Source organism: Panthera uncia (genome assembly GCF_023721935.1).
Source record: "Panthera uncia isolate 11264 chromosome A1 unlocalized genomic scaffold, Puncia_PCG_1.0 HiC_scaffold_17, whole genome shotgun sequence".
Taxonomy (NCBI): domain Eukaryota; kingdom Metazoa; phylum Chordata; class Mammalia; order Carnivora; family Felidae; genus Panthera; species Panthera uncia.
The window spans coordinates 68,531,626-68,548,698 of record NW_026057577.1 but is presented as its reverse complement, the minus strand read 5'-3'; the positions used below and the strand labels follow the sequence as shown (position 1 = coordinate 68,548,698).

At 38.0% G+C, this 17,073-nt stretch overlaps 1 non-coding gene across 1 annotated transcript; it reads left to right on the top strand.

The window, feature by feature from the left end:
- The first annotated feature begins 246 nt into the window (after nt 1–246).
- On the top strand, nt 247–353 carry LOC125935841 (U6 spliceosomal RNA). The gene has a single exon (XR_007461825.1). It is a non-coding gene; the product is annotated as a U6 spliceosomal RNA (small nuclear RNA).
- The last annotated feature ends 16,720 nt before the right edge of the window (nt 354–17,073 follow it).

The window sequence follows — 17,073 nt, the reverse complement described above, 5'->3', positions numbered from 1 at the left end:
TTTTTATTTATATATATATATATATTTATATTTATATAAATATATAAAATATTTATTTTTTTGGTAATATATATATTTATATTTATAAATATATATATATGTGTATATATATATATATATATATATATATATATATTTACCAAACTAAAAGTCCTTAGCTGTATGTCAAATATTTTGCATTATAAGAAGGATCAAAAGTTTTTCTTGGAAAAAAAATACCAGCAGGATTTCAAAAGTAATGAACACATGCTCACTTCAGCAGCACATATACTAAAACTGGAACAATTTAGAGAAGATTAGCATGGCCCCTATGCAAGGCTGACATGCAAATTCATGAAGTGTTCTGTGTATAAATATATACAAATAAAACAAACAGCTTCATAGTTCAGAGATGCTCTTAGTAGTGCTCTCTACTGATCTTTAGTGTTACCATATTTATATTTCCTTTAGAATTCTTTTATTAATCACTCTGCAGTGTGACTACATTTATATCTAAGCTTACCAGTAAAAATGTTCATTCTGTATTTCTTTATCAGGGCTAGGACTATGATGACCACTTTTAGTTTATGACAATACAACCCTACCATTTGCAAATAGTGATAATGACAATAGCTAACATTAAGTTTCACAAAACCCCTACAAGTTAGACGCTATTATTATTCCCAGTATACTAATGAGGAAACTGAAAAAGAAGATAGAAACTTTACTTAAGACAATACTACTAAGTGGTAAGAGCCCAACCGGTCTGAACCCAAAGCCTGCAAAAGGTAATAAACCATAAGACAGTATTGATGGAGTTGTGATAGCCAGCCTATTTCTAATAATACCTAAAAAAGAAAGACATCAACAAATGTTTTTTACGGTATATGTAACAAGCCAAGAGGTCTATAATTTGACAGAAAAGGTCACGTTGTGGGGGGCACCTGGGTGGCTCAGTTGGTTGAGCATCCAACTTTGGCTCAGGTCATGATCTCACAGTTGGTGAGTTCGAGACCCTCTGACAGCTCAGACCCTGGAGCCTGCTTCAGATTCTATTTCTCCCTCTCTTTCGGCCCATCCCCTGCTCACATTCTCTCTCTCTCTTAAAGATAAACATTAAAAAAAAAATTTTTTTTTTAAGGAAAAGCTCATGTAGCTGTTTATAAGTGGAATGGACTACTCATTGAGACCACCTGCTTAGTATTTTAAGTATAAAAATGGTAAAATAATTTGGTAGGGATCAGAGCCCACCATGGAGAACACTTTTTATCATTCTAGAGAAAGAGAATGGTCTTTTAACATGCTGTCACTCATTCTCTTCTGCCATACCCCCTTTCCACCCAGACTTCTAAAATTTTTTCTTAAAATATTTTATAATATACATTAAGTAGGCAAAAAGGTACATAGACTAGCAGAACATACATGTACCCATCATTCAACTCCATCAAGTTCTAACATTTTGTTTGCTAATGTTTTACAAGCAAATTTGCAGTTTTGCTTGCTGATCTTTTGGGGTTTTTTTTAATGATGTGATATATTAGAGTTTAAACAGCATACCTATGTGGCTTAAAGAATAATAAAATGAATACTCATACACCCTCCAGCAAATCTGAAAAATAAAGCATCACTCCTACCTCAACACCCTCTCTGTTGGTCTCTCTAATGTTGATAGTTTGAATACAGAGCTCTAAGTTGGAAATAATTTTACTCAGAATTCTGAAGGCACTGTGCTGACTTTACCCTCTGTTGAAGCTCTTTGCTCCTAGTGTTTTGAAATTTCACAATGATGCATCTTGTGGTAGGTTTATTTTTATCCACATTATCAAGCACTCTGTGAACCCTTTCAATCTGGAAATTCCTGAACTTTCCTGCTCTATGAAATATTATTGGGTTATATTTTTTGACGTTTGTCTATATTCCCTACTCTTACTTGAAATTTGGATGTGATGAGCTTGTGTCTTAACTTTATTTTCTTATTTTTTATCTCTTTGCCTTTTTGCTCTACTTTCTCAAAGATTTTCTTAATTCTACATGTAAGCCCTTCTAATTTCTATGTGTTTACAATTTTCAGTGGCTCCTGTGAGATAACAGAAAATATATACATTGGTCTCTCCCCCTGGTTCCGGGTACAGAACTGCTAAAACCCTTGTAATTTCCTAATTGATAAGAGTAGTAGGAGCATCTTTTTTTCTAATGACGTGACTCTAGGTGGGCTCCTGGATGGGGTTTGGTCACCAGAAATACCAAGCAATGATTAGAAGCTTGGAATTTTCATTGCTTCTCGGCCTTTTAGCTCAGATCAACTGTAGAAACTTGGAATTTTCAGCCCCACTCCCACTTTTCTAGAGGGGAGGGAGGATGGAAACGGAGGTAATAATTGATCATGTCTACATGAGGAAGCCTCCATAAAATCCCAATAATATGGAGATTCAGAAAACTTCCAGGACAGTGAGTACATCCACACCAGGAGGGTGATAAACCCCACAGTTTCAAGGCACAGAAGCTCCTGCTCTGAGAACCCTCCCAGACCTCATCCTATGTCTCTCTTCATCTGGTTCTTTATCTGTATCCTTTATTAGATCCTTTAATAAACTGCTAAACGTAAGTAAGTGTTTCCCTGAGTTCTGTGAGCAGCTCTAGCAAATTAATCAAACCTGAGGAGGGGGTCCTGGGAACTTCCAATTTGTAGCCAAATCTGACAGAAGTTGTGGGTAACTTGGGGACCCACTACCTGTGGTGGGCATCTGAAGTGCGTGGGGGGGGGGTGTGTATCAGATCCTTAACCTGTTGGATATGATACTCTCTCCGGGTAGATAGTGTCAGAACTGAGTTAAATTGCAGGACCCCCAGCTGGTGTCATGGTGAATTGCTCAGTTTGGGGGGAAATCTACATACATCTAGTGACTTAGAAGTGTCAGAAGTGACAGAGACAAGTTGTTCTATGTGAGTAGTAAAGGAGAAAGGCTCAGGAGAGAAAAACTGGGTTGTTTTTCTTACACAGCTTTTTCCTATCCTTTTAATAAAGCATCTTATTCTTTTATGGCTGCACTATCTTATTTATGTCTCTGAACATATAAAATAACTTAAAAGTGTGTTTTTCTTCTCTTTGCATGGCTGTTTCTTTGAAAATGCTTTTTTCTGATGACTGCCTGGATAGCTCAGTAGGTTAAGCATCTGACTTCACCTCAGGTCATGATCTCAGGGTTCGTGTGTTCAAGCCCCACATCAGACTCTGCACTGACAATGTAGAGCCTGCTTGGGATTCTCTCTCTCTGCCCTGTCTCTCCGCCCCTCCTTGACTTGCACTTTCTCTCTCAAATAAACTTAAAAAAGTAAAATTATTTTTTCTGTTTCTTTGTTTTCAGATCTCTTTCTGATATTCCTCAGTATCTCGTAGTGATCCCTGGCTGTGAGCTCTCATTTAAGAGTGGAGCATTAAAAAGATGTTTGGAGGGGCGCCTGGGTGGCTCAGTCGGTTAAGTGTTAGACTCCGGCTCAGGTCATGATCTCACAGTTCGTGAGTTCGAGCCCTGCATCAGGCTCTGTGCTGATGGCTCAGAGCCTGGAGCCTGCTTCAGATTCTGTGTGTGTCTCTCTCTCTGCCTCTCCCCCCACTCATACTCTGTCTCTCTCTCTGAAAAGTAAACATTTAAAAAATTATTAAAAATAAAAAGATGTTTGGAGTTCCATATCCATGCATGGGGCCTGTTGGCCACAAGCTTATTTCAAGGTGTTCTGGTTAAACCATTTCATTGGGACACCCCTGACATCTGTGCATATGGATGCCTTTGGGAGAGCAGGAAAATTCCCCAGGAGACATTCTTCCTTTCTCCTTCGTTGCCAGTAAAACCTAACTGCTAATGTTTCAGAGCCAAGGGGGCTGGTGGAAGGATGGTGGTATTAGCACAGCCAGTATGTAAGCATTTCATTTAATCAGTTTTCATTGTGGTGGCCACCTCTACCCTCAACTATGCGCTGAGCCCTCTAGTCAAGAAACACTGTGGTCTATCCTCTCTGGGGGAAACAATTCCAGTGCTCTGCTGACAGAGAAAAATGGCAATCCTGTTATATGGAGTTACAAGGCTTTGGGTATCTAATTCGTCAACATTGAGTCAATCCTCCTTTATTAGGCCCAACTTTATTCCCATTTCCAAAATTATCAGACACTGCCATTGCTGAGCTGTTTGTGGATTTTGAGGTACTACTGGGTTGGTTTTTCTACCTTCTCTACTATTGTTTTAGAGTAGGAAGCTTCTTGAGTTCTGCTAAACCCATCTAGTTTCAGATTCCTGTTCAGACTTCCCATTCTTTTTGTTCTTGTTAATAAACTTTGATTTTTGTTCTTGGTGTTCTACAGTTTAACTATGACAGGTTTAGGTGTGGATTTCACTGATCTTGCTTAGAGTTCCTTATGTACCTGAATGTGAAGATTTCTGTCTTTTACAGTCCTAGAATACTTTCACTTACACTTAAATATATATTAATATATTTATATACAAGTAGAAACACAAATATCTTCTAATAGCAGTTTTAATGTATCACTGTGCAGTGTTCTGGAAAATTTCTTTAATCATCTAGCCTACTAATTCACTCTTCAGCTTTGTCTATAAACTTTTAAAATTGTACGTGGAGCTTCTATTTTAATTATTATATCTTATTTCTAGGATTTCTATTTAGTTCTTTTTTAATTTTTTTTAATGCTTATTTATTTCTGAGAGAGAGAGTGACAGAGTGTGAGCAGGGAAGGGGCAGAGAGAGAGAGACACAGAATGTGAAGCAGCTCCAGGCTCTGGGCTGTCAGCACAGAGCCCGACTCGGGGCTCGAACTCATAAACTGTGAGATCATGACCTGAGCCGAAGTTGGGACGCTTAACCGACTGAGCCACCTAGGCATCCCTCTATTTAGTTCTTTAAAAATAATTCTTTAAACATATTAAACATGCTTATTATCGTATATTAAAACCTATAATTTCAGTATCTATGGCCTTTGATTTTGTTGTGGTGGTGATACTTTGTTTTCTTGTTTTTGTTTCTCCTACTCATAGTGGATTGTTTGTCCTGTTTTGAGGTTTTTTCATTCTGTACATCTGTTCCTTGGAAATTTATTTGTGAGAAGTTTGGGACTTAGATTTAAAACATCTACATTGTCTTCTATCCATTCTTCCCAGGAACTCTGCCAACCCAGGACCACATTAATGTAAATTCTGTTTGGGCATTTTAAGCCATATACATAGTATCAATTCTGACCCTAAACTCAGGTTGAGGGCTAGCTTGAGGTTAAATATTATCAAGACTTCCTACCCTCATTCAGAGTTAATGTCAAGGGTAGCAAGTGTCTTTACTACTTTCCCTTTTTCTTAGTTATCTCATTGAGAGATTTTTGTTGTTGTTGAGGGATGGTCTTAAGTAAGAATTTCTATACCAAATGGGTCCTCAAGTTTATCTTTTTTCACTTCTATTAAGCTGTTAAATCTGAAACTGTATACCCTCTAGAATTAGATCATAGTCTGCCATGCACTTGCCCCGAGTTGCGGAAATTAGCCAACGCCTTGTTCTACATTCATGGCCCTCTTCCATATGTCACATTATCATGAATCAGATCACTTGCATTTTAAGGAAACCAGAAATGATCTCTAAACATAACAAGTTTTATCTCAAAAAGACGCATAAAACACCTAAATACACACAAAGAAGTTACTTTGAAATTTCAATGTATGAATACTTGTTAAGCATAAAGGAGAGAAAGATGGAGCTGCCTGGTGGGAAAGGAGGCGTATGGCATGAGGTGAACGTACACAGGCAACCGTGAGAGTGTACCCAGCCTGGCTGTCCTCATTTACCCCTCAGCTGCATGCTGACGAAACACTCACTCCCTGTTTGGCAGCTGGAACATTTTTAGCAGCCGTGGAGTCCAGACATGCACACATTTAGCTCCTCAATGCTGCTCCTGATTGACAGTCCCTAAAATGGAAATCTCTGGAAATCTGGTCATTTAGAGTCTAATGTCTCATCAGAAAGAATTAAAAAGCCACGTGTATTATTCCTTTTCCCAGCCAATATTATTCAATTGCATTCCTGTACCATACAGCCTTAAAATTACATGGTGCTAAGCATGGATTTTTCCACTGAATGAGGAAATCCTAACTCTAGTGTTAGTCTCTTTTTCAATGACCCCAAGTGGTAGGGAATGGGATCACCATCTTTGGAGACGTGGTAGTGTAGTTAGCTGCTACAGAGAAACAACCTTATAGAAGAACTGAACTTATGAGAAGAAAATGGGGGGGGGGGGGGGGAGGATCTATTTTTTATTTTTCTTCCTTTTGCCTGATACAACTTAGCTGAACACAAATTTGTAGGTGTCAATCTTTTGGCCACTGTGCTTGACACATACCCCAACAAAATCACCCAAAATCTCTTCCTATTCTCTTTCTCTAGCACACTTTTCCACCTCCCATTCCAATTCATGTGTGTGTGTGTGTGTGTGTGTACACAACTTGATAAAGCAAGTCTATCATTTACATGAAAATGCAAAAGGCCGGCTGTGACTAAGACACAGACGGAGAAAAGGTAAGAGTTCTACTAGAAATTAAATATAATGTAAGAAGTGGAAATCTTCAAAACATCAAGACTTAAGACAAAAGAAGAGCATTCAGAGGACACTTCTTATTACAACTTTAAAGTTGGGGAGGGGGGGAAGGCTCTAGAAAATAGAATCTGAAATATATGTGGTTTTCCAAAAAGTGCTTAGAAACTGCTTTGCATTTATAGTAAAAATTTTTAAAAAATTTGCATTTCAGTTCTAACTAGTCACAGGTCACAAGCTTTCTTTCTTTCCTTATGTAAAAATGGGGATAATTCTAATAATTCTAGAATCACTAGAGCAAACATCTTTAAAATGAAAAGCATTATTATTACTATTAAGCTCAGTTTCCTTTGAGATAAGACCAGTAAGAGTTTTAAACTAGTGACTTTGATGAACAATTGTGGCTACTTTGTGAGAAAATCATTTAAAAATTTTGCAGGTGGCAGGCCAATAAAGTTCAATGAAGAATTTTTTTTTTCCATTTTGCAGATAAGTGTATAGGAGATGTATAGATGGAAATAATTACACATATTAATGCCTGTCTAAAAATGTGATGGAACATTACACATACTGGGTTTTGGTCTACCTCTGATTCATAGTTCAGGTAATTAATAGTTGAAATGAAAACATCTTGTATATTTCTAATAAGTGTGATAATTGCTTAACAAATATTTTCTGAATAATTTCTTCATTGCCAGCTTAGCATATGCAACAACATTCTGTATGTTACTTGTGTTTGCATGCTGCTCTATCAGTGATGCTTACTCAAAACACATGGTCAGCCATTTATTCTCTCCCAGGCATGTACAGGGACTACAGTTGGAAGGTCATGCATATCTGTGCAATGACAAAAAATTGTGTAATTTCATGTGTAATTTACAAGCATAAAATGGAACTTTTAATGTATTATGTAATCTTTTGGAAGTTTAAAATGTTGCTATTTCTGCGAACACTTGTTATTGGAGATTTTGTATAAAATTTCAAAATAGCTCATTTTGAGTTATCTTCAAGACAAACACACTTTTGTCCTTCAACGATGAAAACAACCCAACATCATTATAATTAAATATTGAGATGTTTATAATACTTTTTATGTTAATCATGTGCTGGCCAACTGATAGTCAACTGGCTAGTATTTCTGTGCTAGGATGCCAAGAACAAAATTTCATAAAGCCTTTACCTCTCAATGAAAACCAGTTTTTTTTTTTTTTTTAATTGATTAAGAATGGATGGGTGGCGCAGTCGGTTAAATGTCTGACTCTTGATTTTGGCTCAGGTCATGATCTCACCATTCGTAGGATCCAGCCCTACGTTGGGCTCCATGCTGACAGGGCAGTGTGGAGCCTGCTTAGGATTGTCTCTCCCTCTGTGTCCCTCCCCCGCTGGTGTGTGAGCACGTTCTCTCTCCTGAGAATCAGCTGTGAGCATGTCTTTGTAACTCCACTTTCAATGATGTCATAGTGGTAGTTCAAAATCAGCTAAGGCAGGAGTACTTCTAGCACAGAAATGGAAAAACACTCTAAGTCAGGTCTTTTTATCCTGAAGAACCAGCTATTAAACGTTTACCAGCACGTCACTATTGAATAGGGAGTTGAGGGGGAAGAAAAGGAACCATGGATTGTAGAAAGGCAATGGAGTTTGGAACTGGAGTTTAGAGGTGCTAGTCAGATTTAGAATTGGAAAATGGTATTCAAAATGTCATGCAGTTGAATATTTTCATCTTTTGTGAGATGAATTAGTTTTGGAAAATTTGGAAGCAGCCTACTAAGAATTTTAAGTTATGGGAAGTCCCGAGGAATCTAGTGTATTGATAAAAAGGATATGTAATATAATCAAATGAGTCTCTAATCAAGTACCTTGGCTCTAGTCTGCTCCAGGTTATCCTAATTTGAAACAAAAAGTCTTCCCTAGAACCTCAGCCAAACCTCAGGTGGAGGGTCAAAAAAACTTCAAATGTACGGTGTGAGCTGGTGTACCCTGGAAAGTAAATGCACATACACAGGCAGGGACCAGTTTACTGTATTCTCTACTTTGTAGAGTCAACTTAAGCCAGTTTCCACTTCAGAGCAATGGAAACAAAGTTCTAAAATGTTATTATCTGACCCAGTTGAGTTCCACAGAACTCTACAAACAAAAACTCATTGTTATTATAGCTCAGCTTCAACATGTAACTTCATGATATACAAAATATAGAACCAATTATTTTGAATATTATATGAACCCACAGGGCATCCTACCTATTAGAAATATTTACAAGTAACAAACAGATGTATATTCAAATATGTGAAGCCACTATGATATCCAGATGATAATAGAATCTATTCTTGTAACTACCATTTTATTATTAATCAATACACCAGTATCACCTTTCCTGAATTATTTTTTCTTCATGCACTTATCACCATATGTCCCACTATGCTTTCTTTTCACTGTTCTTATACTATTTCCATTCACTGCAATGAAGGCAAGGCCTTTTCTGTTTGTTCATGACTTTATTTCCACTCCTAGGTCCTATCTCTGACTGGCACATGATAAATAATGAATATTTGCTGAATAAATGAATGAATTCATTAACAGAAAGATTGGTAGAGAAGGACCAGTGGTTGGAAGTTTTCAGGATTCTACTTGAGATTTCACAGTAACCATTGAAATTAGAAACAGAGACGATACACACACAAACCTGGCATAAAAAAAAAAAAATGTTACGCGTTGGTACCTAGTTTAATAAGCATTAAAAGCATTCAAGTATGTTTCAACTTAGTATAAATAATTAAGAAAATATCTTCCTAGAAGTTTAGCTAATAGAAATGGTAACTTCCCCCAGAGTCAGATGGGGTTGCTGTTAGAGAACCTGATTTTAAGGAACAAACTGAATCATCCATAAAAATCCTGGAGATAGGACGCTTTTCAACAGTGCAATGCCATAAGATGGCTTTCTTTCCTTATTTTGGAGATCCACATTCTTAGTGAGAATTTCTTTTAAAATACCTAAAGGTGGTCACAGGGAATTTATGTTCCCATGTAGATATGTTTCATCTTCAACAACTTTTCATATTTACTTTTTATAGTTACTATATATAGTTCATATAGTTACTATATTATAAAAGGAATGTAAGAAATCATTTTAGATCCACTGTAGAAATAAACTAAGAGAAAACTGGTACCTATTTAGCAGATATGGGTTAGATAGTAGGAAGATAGCCAATTCAGATGAATTCAGTTAACCAGATTTACAATATATGGTATTTAAATCCATTAGAAAATGGTCTGGGTTTTTTCCTTTGACTTTGATTATATAAAGATAGTAGTAAATAACGCTGTACTTCTCTTTCTCGTATGATATTTTAAAAATTGAGTTATCTTGGGCAGGGGCATGTAAATTGCTGAATTATTAACAGAAAGTCTCTGATAGTCTAACAGTGAGTTCCTTGGAGGGCAATAGCATTGTCATCCATAACACCTAGCATGAATCTGAGATCATAATCAGTTCTCAATAAATATTTATGGAATAACATTGCATAACTGATGTAATAATGAAATGTCTTTGCAACTAGGCCTGTAGCTTTGAATTAAGAGCTAGACTAGATACTGTGCTCCCTAAAATTCATTTTCTTCATTGATCTCCCTTTATTCTTTGTTAGCTCTAGAGAAATTTAGTATCTGGAGCCAACAAAGGAAATAGAAATGTACAAAATAGTATTTTTAATACATGAGTCCATGTGACCTTTAAAAAGAGTCCAAACTCAATTGGCTGAAAAAGTTTTCTGTGGGCAAAGCATTTTCCCAAGGTCAGGAGAGTTCAAAGAACACAGCAAACTTTAAGGAACATGCCAATGAATTTTGTAAAAGTTGTTTTTGTGTGTGTGCAAAGACACAGGGTTTGGCTGGTCATTCTGGTCTCCAGATGGTCACAGGATGCAGCCAGTAATGACCATGGAACATCCTGAAACAGATTATTGGTTTAATCGAGCAACACAGTCTCATTTGTCTGCTAGTGAGAATTTGTTAAAAATATTGACTATTCTCTATCATTCCTATTACCATCCCAGGCTAAGTGACTATTGTTTTTCAGCTCAATTACTATAATGACTTTCTAGCTGCCTCTTTAATAATCCTGCTTCTCTAAAATCTATTTACACTGCAGCCTTAGAGATCATTTTAAAACCCAATTTGGATCCTGCCACTTTCAGTCTTAGAGAAGTTCTTGGTTTCCCTGGTAGTTAGGATACAACGCAAACATTTTTACCATAGCCCTCAAAGCTCTGCCTGATTAAGACTTTACCTTGTTCAATTGTTTTTTTATGCCACTGTCTCTCTGACTGAGTGCTCCAGCCACACTGAGCTCTTGTGTTCCTTCAAAAGCTCCACGTTCCTTCTTATCTGAGGGCTTTCTTCCCATGCTCTTCCCTCTCCCTGAAACATGCTTCTTCTTCACAGTTCGGTACTATACGTGCTGTTCTACACATCTCTCTAAGGGTTAGGAGGCAGTGGTCAGTGGTAACTTTTACCAGGTCAGGCTGGTAATGCTTCATGACACAGGCAATTCTCAAACTTGAAGATGGTTAAGTATTCCTAGGCAAGTGGGACAAAAGTATAATCTCAATGGAGGGAAGAGAACAGATAAAAATACAGAGGCAAGAAACCATTTGGCATAGAAATAGCAGTGACATTTGTTAAAACAAGGAAAAGAGACTGAGGATGAAGTTTTGAGACAAAGGATCTCTGCTTAGGACATGTTGAGCTTTATTGATCTGGGGATGCAAGATGGAGAAAGAGAGTGAACAGGCAACTGGATATGTGGTGAAAAATACAGGATAGTTATAGAAAATGCAGGGAAGGGGTGCCTGGGTGGCTCAGTAGGCTAAGCATCTGACTTCAACTCAGATCATGATCTCACAGTTCGTGGGTTCAGGCCCCACATCAAACCCCACATTGGGTTTGTTCCAATCCATGGAACAAACTACTGCAAGAGAGAAAAGGGGATCCACTTTTGAACCAAAAATAATAACTTTCAGTGAAGGAGCAAACTCTTGAGATGAGAAGAATAAGGAGTAGTGAGCTTGTTAAACACCTGTTTACTGCAGTTCTCTGTGAGGTAGGACACATGGTCACTGCTAAGATGATCAGAGGATGTGAAAAGTAGCAACTTTATCTCTGTGCTGACAGCTCAGAGCCCGAAGCCTGCTTCAGATTCTGTGTCTCCCTCTCTTTCTTTCTTCCCCTCCCCCACTTGTACGTGTGTGTGCTCTCTCTCTCTCTCTCTTTCAAAAATAAATAAATAAGTAAATATTTAAAAAAGAAAACAAAAGGCAGGGAAGGACATACAGATCTAGGGGTTATACACACATACTATTTCCTAGGAAAATATTGTAGAATAATAAAAAAGAAATTTCAACATTTAAATAGCAGGCAGCAGTAAAGAAGACAAAGAAGGAGTGGTCAGAGAAATTTTCTGGAAACAAGGAGAGTAAAGAAGGAAGGATCCATGGCAGAAGCACAACAGATAATTTAAATAAGGTAAGAACTAAAAGGACCAAGGGATCTGGAAATAGGAAAGTCTTTGATGAGTCTTGCCAGAGAAGTGTGAGAAACTGAGCTAAAAGGGAGGAAGCTGGAGACTGAAGAGAAAATGGAACATAAAGAAAAGTAACCAGAGATCGAAGACCATTCTTCTGTGAAGCTCAGCTGTGAACCAGAGGGTTGGGGTGGAGGAACAGGTTAGCCAGCTGTGAGGAGAATGCAGAGTTGAGGAAAAGTATTTTACTCGTATTTTTTACAGTAGTGAGATGAAATCTGTTTTATAGGAGGAAGTAGGTTGATACTGAAACACAATTTTTTTAATATTTATTTTGGAGTGTGAGCAGGGGAGGGGCAGAGAGAGAGGAAGACAGAGGATGCAAAGCAGGCTCCAAGCTGACAGCAGAGCCTGATGTAGGGGTCAAATTCATGAACCATGACATCACAACCTGAGCTGAAGTTGAACATTTAACTGACTGAGCCACCCAGGTGCCCCTAAAATGTAGTTTAAAAAAAAAAAAAAAAAACAATCCATGGAACAAACTACTGCAAGAGAGAAAAGGGGATCCACTTTTGAACCAAAAATAATAACTTTCAGTGAAGGAGCAAACTCTTGAGATGAGAAGAAAAAGGAGTAGTGAGCTTGTTAAACACCTGTTTACTGCAGTTCTCTGTGAGGTAGGACACATGGTCACTGCTAAGATGATCAGAGGATGTGAAAAGTAGCAACTTTACCTCAGTCACTTCACTGATATATCTGATGATGCAAAAACATAGTGATTTTATATATCAAGGGTTTCTGGTTAGGAGGACTTGGTCCACACATAAAATACTCAAGGCTGTGACATTTCTGCAGATATGTGCATGTGGCCTGGTCTATTCTCTCCTGGACCAGAAACAGCGGTGTCAGACCAGAGGAGGAGGTCTGAAAGTCAAGGATGTGAAAGTAGCTGGGACAATAGGTGAGATCCTCCTCAAGTGTGATAGGCTGTCACAGTGATGGAATCTTCTTGGATGGAAACCTTGATACTGCCTTCTTTTTGCCATCAGAGTGCATTTTAGGAATAACTAGAATTCCACGCACTATCTGATAATGCTTAACTGTAACTCACATTTGAACTTTTAAACATTTTTAAATAACTGTTTAATTTTGCAAAGATGAGAACATTTAGGGGAGGGGTGATCTACAGAATTTTCTGTGATTCAATAGCCATGCCATCCCTACGATTCTCACTGGGAAATAATAATTAAAACTTTTTTAAAAAATCTATTTATCCAGGGGCACCTGGGTAGTTCAGTTGGTTAAGAGTCTGACTCTTGATTTCAGTTCAGGTCATGATCTCACAGTTTGTGGGATCGAGCCTGGCATCAGCCTCTGCACTGACAGCATAGAACCTGCTTGGAATTCCCTCTCTCTCTCTCTGCCCCTCCTTTCCTCCCTCCCTGCCTCTCTCTCTCTCTCTCTCAAAATAAATAAACATGAAAAAATAAATAAAATAAATTTATCTAATACATTTAACATACATTTGGTAGACACACTTGGTTTAAATCAATAGATTATAGCTATACATGATTCCTTACTTCACATATCTGTAAAAGTATACTTATCTCTCAATGGTACTCAAACTTTCTTCAGTGCAACAGAATTTCTTAATCTCACTTTTTGCAACTTTGCCTTTTTTTCCCCCCTATTGCCTCTTTCTGCCTCTGCCTGTGTCATCCTGCTGAGTTAACAGTGTTCGGTACCCAAAGTAAGCACTGGATAAATATGTGCTGATTGACTGACCCAAATCCCAAAGCAAGATGCTTCAGTCATGGGGTCAAACCAGGAAAATGACGTTGCCAATTGAAACCTGTCTTCCTGGTTGCTTGAAGCCACCCACTCTTGGCTAAACTGTATGTGTGAGCAAAATGTCTTGCAGCACTGCACCAGGCAGCTGTGCTGTTGCTGTTAAGAGTGTAGGAGGAAGGATTCACTAAACTGCAGAAATCTCTAGCTGAGGTTTTTTTGTCTCCAGCTCCTAATCTTAATTACACTGTCAACCGAAAGGCAGTATAGGTGCACACCATTTATTTTCTTTCCTATAGCTTCATTATCAGAAACAAAAATTCCTGGGATGAGGCCAAAGGGTTAAAGCTATAACCACAAGATGAGTTATTCAAGGCAACTATATTTCAACATCTATTTCTTTATAGTCCATTAAGAAGAGTTTTTTAGGTGTTTCTGTCATAAATAGTAAGCTGAGGGCTTTCCCTTTCTATGTATTTCTGGCAAAGCCATGCCATGTATTACTCAGCAGTGTTGTATTTTTAGCAAACTGTTTGACTTTAAATGTTATTGATTTTTTCTAGAAAGTTTTTATGATTCCATTTAGTATGTCATTTTTAAAACTTTGCCTGTTATTTCATGTGCAAGCTTGTTTTTAAAAAACCATTCATGGCTTTTTAAAAACAATGTCAGGAAGACTAGAATTTTCAATAAGAATGTGTCTAGGGGTGCCTGGGCGGCTCGGTGGGTTAAGTGTCTGATTTCAGCTCACGTCGTGATCTTACGGTTCACGGGTTTGAGCCCTGCGTCAGACTCTGCAGACAGAGCAGAGACTGCTTCCAATTCTCTGTCCCCTTCTCTCTCTGCCCCTCCCCTGCTCACTCGTGCTCTCAAAAATAAACATAAAAAAAAAAAAATGTGTCTAGAACACAGTGGTACACAAGACAGACTAGATTCTTGTCCACGTGGAGTTCATCTACCAGTAGGGGAACATGTTTTAGAAAAATAAGTAAAATGACAAATATATAATTGTAGGTGAGGATAAACACTATGAAGGAGACAACGGGGAGAGGGTATAGTGATGGGGCATGAATGGGAGTCACTGACATGGTTTTAGGGATCAGAATGAAGCAAAGGGCTATGATGTGAGAAGGCCTGTGGAAGCTGACTTGACCAGAAGGAAAGGAACTGCACAGCCCTTGGGATGGGAATGAACTGGGCACGGTGTGTGTACAGAACACCAAGAGAGCCCGGTACCAAGTGTTGACCGACTGCAGGAGAGGCTGGTGGCAGGCAAGTTAGGATAATGCTGGACCTTTTAAGTAATAATGAGAATTCTGGATTTTACTCTACATGTGTGAGTGGGGAGTTGTATTGATCAGCACAGGCTGTCGCAATAAAAAAAAAACTCTCAAGGCTATGGCTTAAACAACAGAAACTTAGTTTCTCATAGTTCCAGATGCTGGAAGTTCAAAGTCAGGGTGCCAGCATGGCCACTTTCTGGTGAGGACTCTCTTCTTTGCTTGCAGACAGCCACCTTCTCACAACATTCTCATAGACCCTTTCCTCAATTTATGCTTGCAAAGGGGAAAGAGAGAGAGCAAGCAAGAGAGCACGTTCAAGTGCAAGCAAGCTCTGCTATCTTTTTTTTCCCCAGCTTTGAGAATATAATTGACATAAGATACTATTTGAGTTTAAGGAATACAACATGATGTTTTGATATACCTATATCCTGCAAAAGGATGACCAAAATAGGGGTAAGTTAACACCTCCATTAGTTCACATAATTACCATTTGTGTGTGTGCGTGGTGAGAACACTTAAGATCTATCTTCATAGTAATTTTCAAATATAAATACAATATTGGTAACTATAATCTCTACGCTGTACATTAGACCCCCAGAATTTATTCATCTTCTGACCAGCAGGATGTACCCTTTGACTGACATCTTTCCATTTTTCATACCTGTAGCCTCTGGTAACTACCATTCTACTCTCAGTTTCTATGTGCTCAGCTTTTTTAGATTCCACATATAAGTGAGATCATACAGTATTTGTCTTTCTCTGTCTGGCTTATTTCAATTAGCATAATGCCCTCAAGCTCCATTCATGTTGTTGCAAATAGCAGGATTTCCTTCCTTCTTATGACTGAATAACATTCCATAGTGCGTGTGTGCTCATGTGTGCACATACCCATACCACATCTTCTGTGTCCAATCATCCATAGACAGACACTTAGATTGTTCCTATATCTTGAATTTTGTGAATAATGCTGCAATGAACATGGGGGCACAGATATCTCTTTGAGATCCCACTTTCATTTCCTTTGGCTATTTACCCAGAAGTGGAATTATTGGATCATATGATAGTTTTGTTTTTATTTTTTATTTTACTTATTTATTTTTATTTTAGAGAAAGATAAAGTAGGGGAGAGGGGCAGAGTGGGGGGGGGGTGGATAAAGACAGAGAGAGAGAATCTTAAGCAAGCTCCAGGCTCAGTGTGGAGCCCGACATAGGGCTAATTCCCACAACTCTGGGATTATGACCTGAGCTGAAATCCAGAGTCAGACGCTCAACTGACTGAGCCACCCAGGTGCTCCAGGATAGTTCAGTTTTTAATCTTTCGAGGAAACTCCATAATGTTTTCCATGGTGGGTGTACCAATATACACTCCCTCCAACAGTAGACAAGTGTTCCCTTTTCTCTGCAACCTCACCAACACTTGTTATTTCTTGCCTTTTTAACAACAGCCATTGTAAAAGTGTGAGGTGATATCTCACTGTGATTTTTATTTGCATTTCCCTGATGATTAGTGATGTTGAGCACCTTTTCACATCTCTCTTGGCCATTTGTATGTCTCCTAAAGAAAAACATTTATTCAGATCCTCTATTCGTTTTTTATTTGGATTTTTTTTTCTGTTTCATTATATGAGTTCCTTACATACTTTGGATATTGACCCCTTATCAAATTATGATTATTAACCCCTTATCAAATTATGATTTGCAAATATTTTCTCTCATTCTGTCGGTTGCCTTTTCACTTCATGGTTTCTTTTGCTCTGCAGAAGCTTTTTAGTTTGATATAGTCCCACTCGTGGATTTTTGCTTTTGTCGTTTGTACTTTTGGTGTCCTATCCAAAAAATCATTTCCAGGACCAATGTAAAGATACTTTTTCCCTTTTTTTTTTTTCCTATGAGTTTTCAATTTCTGGTCTTATAGCTAAGGT